General features: G+C 38.2%; 1 protein-coding gene across 2 annotated transcripts in view; it reads right to left on the bottom strand.

Moving 5' to 3' along the window:
* camkvb (CaM kinase-like vesicle-associated b) overlaps nt 1–4,617 on the bottom strand; it is a 44,922-nt gene extending 40,305 nt beyond the window's left edge. For both annotated transcript variants that reach the window (XM_020593134.1, XM_020593136.1), the window contains exon 1: nt 4,333–4,617. The gene's annotated coding sequence lies outside the window, so the exon portion shown is untranslated. The remainder of the gene's footprint in view (nt 1–4,332) is intronic.
* Nucleotides 4,618–8,940: the final 4,323 nt, after the last annotated feature.

Genomic DNA, 8,940 nt, shown 5'->3' with positions numbered 1-8,940 from the left:
ATACTTAGAGTATGGCGTTGAAAACTGGGGAAATACATACAAAAGCTCACTTCAACCATTGTATATATTACAAAAAAGAGCGATAAGAATTGTGCATAAGATGGGGTACAGGGATCACACCAATGTAGCTTTCATACAGTCTAAATTGTTAATATTTTTTGATTTAGTGGGATATAAGACTGCTGTGTTTATGTATAAAGCCAAGAACAATTTATTACCTGGTGGAATTCAAAAACAATTTAATGAAAGGGAAGGGGGATATAATTTAAGGGGTCAGTTAAATTTTAAAATTCATGCTATACGTACAACCAAAAAAAGATTTCCTATTTTTTTGTGTTGTTCTGATGCAAACAATAGAAATAAACATGGGAATACCAAAGAATTAGTGATTGCTTCTATTTTGTGGGAAAAGTGGTGAATTATCTGATATAAATGCAGGGGGGGGGGCATGACTGTATATATATTAATATATAGGACATGTTAGGGGCTTTGCACTTATCGTGTGCTTTGTCCTTCTTTCCAAATGACCATGCAGAAATGGTTTTTGAGAATCTACTTTATTCAAAAGCTGATTGAGGGTAAGCCAGAATGTAAAAATACCATATCAATAATATTGATTGCAAACCACTGTGGAGTGTGTAAACAGATAGAAGGTGGTCTTAATTAGGGTTTGCGCTGAGGCAGGCACATACTGTAATTAATAACAACATTTTCTCTGTGAGCATCTTCCCTCTTCATGCTGAGATTAACTGCTTAATGTCAGATGCTACATGGCACGGCTGCTGTAGGTATCTCTACAGGATTTACTGTATTTGCTCAAGTATCCTCTTCATTTTACTCTCACTCACTTCTCACAACAGGATATTGATCTGGTGTTAATGGAGTGAGCTTTTGCACAGCTTCAAAAATAACCCATGTGTTGCTACAGTTAGTCTCTGATGTTATGGTGTCACTTTTTTTTTCTTGTTTGGTTTGATGGGTGAACAGCAGCAGTAAAACCAGTGAGGCAATCGAATGGAGCTTGTTAACTAAAATATCGCCCCCCCCTGAATCAGAGATGATGCTGGCATCACTTTATATACAGTATGTGGAAGGGAATGTCTACCTGATTTATTTTGTTGACTTACAAGATGTGGTTTTCGAGCATCATACAGTATGCATATTTGCACAACATATTTGTGAAATGGAATACATCTCCATGATGGCTGGATTTTTTTTTTTCTAATGACTAAGCATGTATCTCAATCATTTCTTCTGTGCTGCATGGAGCTTTTTATATGTTTGGTGGTTCACTGAGTATACTTCAGATACCTCACATGTGCGTTTTGTAAAGTTGGAACAACAGTCATCCACTGCAGTGGCTGAGTATCCACATGCTTTTGATTCTGCTCTTCAACGCAAGAGACTACAGTCACAGTCCACACGCAACAGTTCCCAAAGAAAGAGCCAGTCCTACCTTAATACTTTAGATGCAACCGTTCCACAGTTGTGGGATGTTGTATCTGACATAAATCATTAAATTCCTCCCTTTTCTTATTGTCTTGTACTGATCTAATGAAAATGAATCTGCCCTCCCAGGTAGACACAAAAACCCTGAGTAAACTAACAGCAAAATGGACAAACAAGGAAACATCTCTGTTAAGCATCAGCCTCCACTTCTTAGACCAGAGTGTTTGTGATAAATGATTATCTCGGATAATAAATAATCTTTCCACATGATATAGTATCATCACTGCAGTACATACCAATACAGTATGTGCCCCAGTATCACCGTTCAGAACATTGCACTCTTTGACTGTGTAAGAGCACATGTGCTACATTCAGACTACATGCTGAAGTAACTCAGATCTTTCCAAGTGACTCAGATCTGATCTCTTCATGGATGTGTGAACAAACCAAATCAGATCTTTTCACATCGGAATTCATGTGTGGATTTTTAAACATCGCCATCATTCAGTGTCAGCCACAAACCAGTAAAAATTAATATGGAGGAGAGCAGCAGAAAGTGGAGCTCAGTGGAGAGATGAAGATATGTCACTTTTGTTGAACATTTAAGGAGAAGCTTACAGTTAAATTTGTGCATGCTTGACCTCAACGGTGTTTGTCACTTACAAACATGAACCATCAACAAAAAAATTGGATCTGACAAAAAGATCAAATCTGAGTATTAAGGCCACAGTGTGAACGTACTGTAGTGGTGGTGAAGTTAGTTTAGTGTGTGGCTCTTGCACAGGCGCATTAGTGGCAGAGGACTCTCAAAGGGCCCATAAAAATTTATTGAGCACAAATAAATGCAAAGAAGAGAAAAAATTATTCATAATATCATCAAGACAAAAGACACTTGCATTGCGCAGCATGTGCTGTAATGCACTAAAGGCAGAAAGTCATAAAAAGACTGCATATTGGGATGTACTTCTAGAGAAAGCATAGATCTGAATAAAATAAAAACATTTGAATGAGCAGGCTTACTAAAATTAACCTCACAGCTATTTAGGCGAGCCTGCTGTGCTCTGCCATTATTTATTTATGCTAGTTATTTATGTCATTCAGCATTATTATCCTTATTATTTCACTGGTATTAGCAAATTTGTAGGTATGCTGTCACAGATTCAAAGCAATCCTCACATTTCCAGGGTTCTCTGTCATGCCTACATCTCATACAGAATGTGGATACAAGTGCGGATACGACACAAAGTTGGAGTAGCTCTCCCCAGAGATCTCATTGTGTACAAATCGCGGGGCTATGTGTTAATCTGCTGTGCCTTCCTGTAGCTGCTGCTGCTGCTGCCAAGGGGGCCGCCTGGGGTCCAACGCAGGTCTGGACCTCTTCTGGGATTGAACAAATCATTACGTACAGCTCACTGGTGACCTAGCACGCATCGCTTCTCCTCTATGGCTTTAAAGAACTGTATAGCATCAGTCTCTTGAGGATATGCTTCCATGGTGGACTTTCTACCCCTTGTGTGAATTTGAGTGTGTGGCTCAGCTGGGTTCCTGGGCTGCTAATGGTGCAGAGCTGAACTTATACTAAATTCATAATAATGGGTGTCAAGAGATAGATTGAGACTTGATTACAGAGTCTTGGTAATATCCTAAAACTGAACATCACAGCTCTCTGATGTTCTTCTGGGGCACAGAGTAGACCACAGTTCAGAAGTATTTGTGTCAGTGTCTCAAAGGTTGTTATGGTAAAAAGCCTAATCTATACAGTACATGCTGGTGGCAGCATGAGTTATCCCCTATGAACTCAAGCCTTTATAGTGGAATAGGGCATATGCTCAAAAGGTTAGTCTACAGTACATGGACATGTGTTTTGAATTAAAAAAAAGTAGTATTTGATGACCATTACCCTCAAAAAGTAAAAAAGGGTTTTCAATTTTTAGATAAGCCCTACTTACATCTATGACATGCATATCTAGAGCCCCTGTTGAGCAATAATAAGAGTTGCCCTGGTTTAAGCGTCCTCTCACAAGAGATGAGAAACCACAAGAGACAGAATGTCATACAGTATTACTGATCTTTGACATGGCACTGTCTGTCCTGATTTTTCACAGGGGAGGGGGACACTCAACATTAGTCAGGTAAAATGATCATTACACTAGTCTATATATTACTCACTGTTGTGGCAACAGCATCAGCACAGAGTTGCAGCATCAGCACTTAAGTATGCCTGTGGAGCCATTGAGGGAGTGCTAAAATAAACTCCTAGAATAGAATACACTGCTCAGATTAAAGGGTTTATGGGAGAAGTTTTTCCTTATCTGATTCGAGGGTTTAAGGACAGAGGGTGTCCTATGTTGTACAGACTGTAAATTTTGCCATTTGTGATATTTTGGCTATACAAATAAAAATGAATTGATTTGACTCTTCTAAAATGAGAATGCAGAATGAAGAGATCAGTTGTTTTCTGTTCATTCTTAATTTATAACCACATTTGTACCCAATGTAACTGTGAAATTTGCTAATTATATTCAGATTAAACACCTCACTGGATTTATGATTGATGTCAAATTTCAGAAACGTTTCTGTAGGTTTCAGGTTTAAATCTGCAACTTTAAATAAAATTAATTAATCCTTGCCCAGATAATATAAAATCCATTTAATTGCAGCTCTATTGGTGGGTCAGTTGATGCAGAGGCACTATTTCAAAAGTCTTTTATTCTTCATTCTGTCACATATTATGTAAGAACCTTAAACTGTTAGGGTTAGTGTTATAAATAATAAATGCATCAACAAAAGGAGAAAATCTTTAGGACATCGCATTATAAGCTTTTTCTGTGCATTCTGCTCCGACTTCATTGGTTCAGCTATACAGAAAACATCACAACTTACCCTGACACCAAATTCCGCCTCTAAACGTAGGATCCTGTGACTCTCAAATTCGAGTTTGTCCTCGGAAAACCCGCTCCCTACTCCCGCTATACTAAACGTTTCTATGAAGTTTAGATAAATAAAAGTACTTCTACATGAAATTCTTGCGCTCCTGCGGTCGGTAGTACTGTACCATCTGTTGTGGCTGTGCGCGTCGAGCTCTGCGCGGTGAGGAGGAGAGCGGAGCGAAGGAGGGGGGAGGACATTATCCAGAGCGCACAGCGGATAGGACAGCGCACACGGGAGAAGGGTCAGAGACACGTCTGAGCAAGTTCATGTCTTTACCCACTGATCACACTGTTTTTTTTATAGACCACAGCCTCGGGGCTCTGCTAAACGAACACATGGTGAAAGATGCACCTGCACCCACTGTCATTTAACCCACCATTTCAAATAAAATAATAACACCCTGGTTAGACAGATATGAATCCTGAAATTTAACTTTAAAAACCCCCAGTAAATTCAGTAAACCCATGGAAATTGCGAATATCATATACTGCAGGAGAACTTACAGTGTAACATGAAAGTCTAATTGTTAACCTGAATTCATATAGCAGTACATTATTACATCAGTACATCATTTTCAACTACAGGTTCCAAATAAAAGGCATAAGCATTTTTGAAAAATGGAAGGGTGAAGGGATGGGCCAAAGCATTATTTGATATTAATCCAATCAATGTGGTGTTGCTGGCAACAGGAGCAGGTGGCCTGTCAAAGCCTCTGCAGCTGCTCTGTGCACTGCAATTGATAAAATAATATCTTTTAAAGACTGAATAAGGACTAGAAATTATTTATTGGCCAATTAAATTACATTATTATTATGATCATTATTATTACAGTGGCACACACCAGACTCCACAGTTTTAGACATAGATTGTTATAACTCCAGAGTGTCATTTTGTGTTTTATCAGAAAGACCAAATTACCAACCCCATCTGCTTGTGTCTGACCGATGAGTGGCCTACTGGTTTAAACAGACCAGCTCATTCCTGGTCTCCAAAACCTTCCATTAACAGCCATTTGTTCTGAGGTCCTTGAGACAAACATTGAACCATCACCTCATAAAAAGCACTCATGTTGATCTGCTTATGAGCGTGCTATAAATGACAGCATGTATAATAGTTTGTAGAGGTGTTTCTCATAAGACTGTCAGTCAAATCACCCAGACTTGCTTAGATGGTTGGTTCACCCACACTTGAAAAGAAATTCTTCTCACCTAAAACTACTGGTAATTTAAGGGTTGTAAAGGTTTTGGGATACATTCTGAGATAGATTTTGAAATTTCTTCTTACACTGGAGGTGAATGAAACCTGAGCTTTGGAAATTTTGACTTAAAAAACTCAACAGCAACACCTCTTTCCAGAAAAGGTGTCTGGATGTTACTCTAGATAGTATTTCTTCAATAGAAAATGCTTCCAGTGACATTATGTACTGGGTGGTGGCAGAAATGGATATGAGAAAATATGTTTGTTTGCAGTTGGGGTGAAACAAGTGTTTAAACTGCCAAATCAAGCCTTTTCTGATTGTTGTTGCAGATGAAATTGCACTAACATTCTGTGATTAGCCAAACCCTGCAAGGCCCACATGTCCACGCATACTACAAATGAAGCATAAGCGGAAAATGTATACCTACATGCAACTCTGAACTGAAAACAGTAAATGCTCATGGACTGAGACACTGGATACTCAGAGAGCAGATGGTTTTCCCTCAGTGTGACAGATACTGTACTATGCCCCACATATGTTCACAGCGATGAAATCAAAAGAAAAAAGAAACAATTTGCTACGAGAGAAACTGGAGTCACATTAAAATGTTTTTTAATAACAGTTCTGGATGCATTATCATTGCCAATTCTTCAGTTTTAAACTGAATTCTTGCATAGCATAAAATAACGCATAAGTAAGAGCTATCTCTGTTTTGTCACCTCCTGTAAACAGAACTGGATTCCTCCTCCGAACGCTGCTGCCTCCTCACCCACATGTGCTGAAATCTGCTAAGGCAGGTGAAGATGGAGCCTCCCACCCAGGATGGGTATTTTTGGCGGGGCACAGACAGAACATTGACCCTCGTGTCTCTGGCTGCCATCTGCAACCACTGAGAGAAGCCAAACTGCCATACTGTCCGTTTACATCTCTGGCCAACTGGGACCATAATTCTTCAGTTGTTCACATTTCGCTTGCCAGGCTCTTTCTCTCTAATGATGGAGTGGTGGCAGAGCATTGCACTCATTTATAAGGGTCAGTGAGTTATGTTTGGGAAGCTTATAATACTCTTCTTCTGAGGTATGATAAACAGCGCTTATTTTTTCACCAACATTCACATTACAGGCCTTAATGCTCAATTTTAATTTTATTGTGAGATCTGATATTTTTTTGACACAATCGCATTCATATTTGTAAGTGACATGTATCCAGAACCAAATTTTAACATCACTGAGGTCCTAAACTTCCACACATGAGCAGATTTAACTGAAACATGAGCCACATATTACAAGAATAACAACAGTAATGTCATTTGTGCAATGGTCAAATTAATTCCATCAAACACTGCGCAGTTTAACGTGTGGTCCTTCCAGTTGGCTTGAACAGAAGCTTGTACATAACAACAACAAAAGTGAAACATCTTTGTTTCTCCACTGACTGTTGTGGTTTTCCTCTGTTTATTTTTATGGTCTGTGAGGGCTGACACTGAATGATGACGACAGGCAGTATGTGCATGTGCAGGGGAATGAGATACTGAAAAAAACACTTGAATTCTTATGTCACTGTTCTGACGGTCTTTAAGATTCCAAGTGGTATTACATGAATCAATTTACCTTTGAAAAGATACATCTATTAATACAGAAATGTGGAAAATGTACATTTGCTGTATGAATTGTTATAACACATCAGGGTTTCTACTATGAATTTCTCTCTCCAGTCAGGTCACGCCAACAGTCTCTTTTAAAATGCAAATGTATAATATAATAGTTGAACAATGTATCTATTTTTAGCTTGCTAGAGATCCATGAAATTGTTGTTTTCTGGTGAATCTGTAGCTCTAACATGCCCCTGTAATGTTATAACATTAGCCTATATTTTTATTCACACAGCACCTTTGATAGCCATCTCTGTCAGCTAATTGACAACTAGCAGCATTCATTATAAATGAAGGTGCGTCACATCGTATTGAATGTTGGGACAGGGTGCCATTTTGGGAGGAGGCACTGTATTTACCTGCATACATTCTTGTGTTGTTTGGCTAAAAAGTTGTGTAAATCATTTAGTTTTCACTTTAGTGACTGTGGTAATACAGAATGGATAACTAGCTAACTGGAGCTGACTGTAGCTAACTCGTAGAGCAACAAGAGCAAAAGACTGAAAAATTACTGTGCACCCTGATTTCATCTTCTGGAGCTAACACCTATCGGCAGATAACACAAACACTGCAGATGAATTGATTTCTGTCCTGTCTGTGCTCAAACTGAATACTAAAGTTAACGTTTGGATGTGATTGAACAATCTGCTACTATATGTAGCTGATAGTAGTAGTGGGATTGTATTTATTTTTTCAAAGTTAATGTATGTATTGTATATATCTATGAATGACAATGAGCATGATGCTCCCAAAATGGTGCATTTACCCAAAATTCAACACGGCATGACTACAAATTCACATTCCCTATATTCAAAGTTAGCTTCACAGGTAGAGAAATGAACTGCATGTTGTCCAAAAACCATGAGTTTAACTTTAAAGCACAGGCGCCTTCTCACTCAGTTAACATTTTTGATTTGATTTGATTTATTCTTTCAAGCATGTAAAGACAGTCGATATGTCAACACACATAATTTCACACATATCCACAAATGCTAATCCATTTTCAATTTACTTATACCTAGTACATGCTTGAATGGGTAGGAAGAAGTTAGACTTATCCAGTCCTACCCCATAACATCATCTTACCAACATTGGTTTGCAAGCAGTATCTCTACATAGATAATTTTGTTCTACACCACACAAGTAATCTACTAAAACATTATTACAGATTGTTAACATTCTTACATAATTACATTCTTAGATAATTATCTTCTACACCACACAAGTAATATTCTCAAGAATTATTACATAGTGTTAACATTCTTACACTACACCCACAATGTTCCACCTAATTAATCATTAAACCTGTTCTTGCATATATATTGATTGACACATACCTTTATATTTATGTTTAAACACATCAATTCTATTACTATTTTTTATGTCCACACTTAAATTATTCCATAGTTTTACCCCACTTATGGAAATACAGAATGTTTTTTAAACACAGCAATTATATTAACATAAAAACACAAATAATTATAAATAATTAGCCTCACTTCTGACAAACTTCATTGGTTGTTGTGATTTCCTGGCCATGTCCTGTTTTGGACTTTTATTTCCATTTCCTGTCTCATGCCACCTTCACCAGCCCCAGCTTGACTCTGCCCCTGACTGACCTCAATTACTGGCTCCTGTTCCTTGTTGTCTCTGCCTGGCCTGCCTTTATAATCACTTCACCTCACCCAGTCAGTGTGTTGTCAACTTACAC

Source organism: Monopterus albus, unplaced genomic scaffold, assembly GCF_001952655.1.
Source record: "Monopterus albus unplaced genomic scaffold, M_albus_1.0 scaffold18.1, whole genome shotgun sequence".
NCBI lineage: Eukaryota > Metazoa > Chordata > Actinopteri > Synbranchiformes > Synbranchidae > Monopterus > Monopterus albus.
The sequence above is the reverse complement of the archived record's forward strand: the minus strand, read 5'-3'. Positions and strand labels throughout refer to the sequence as shown.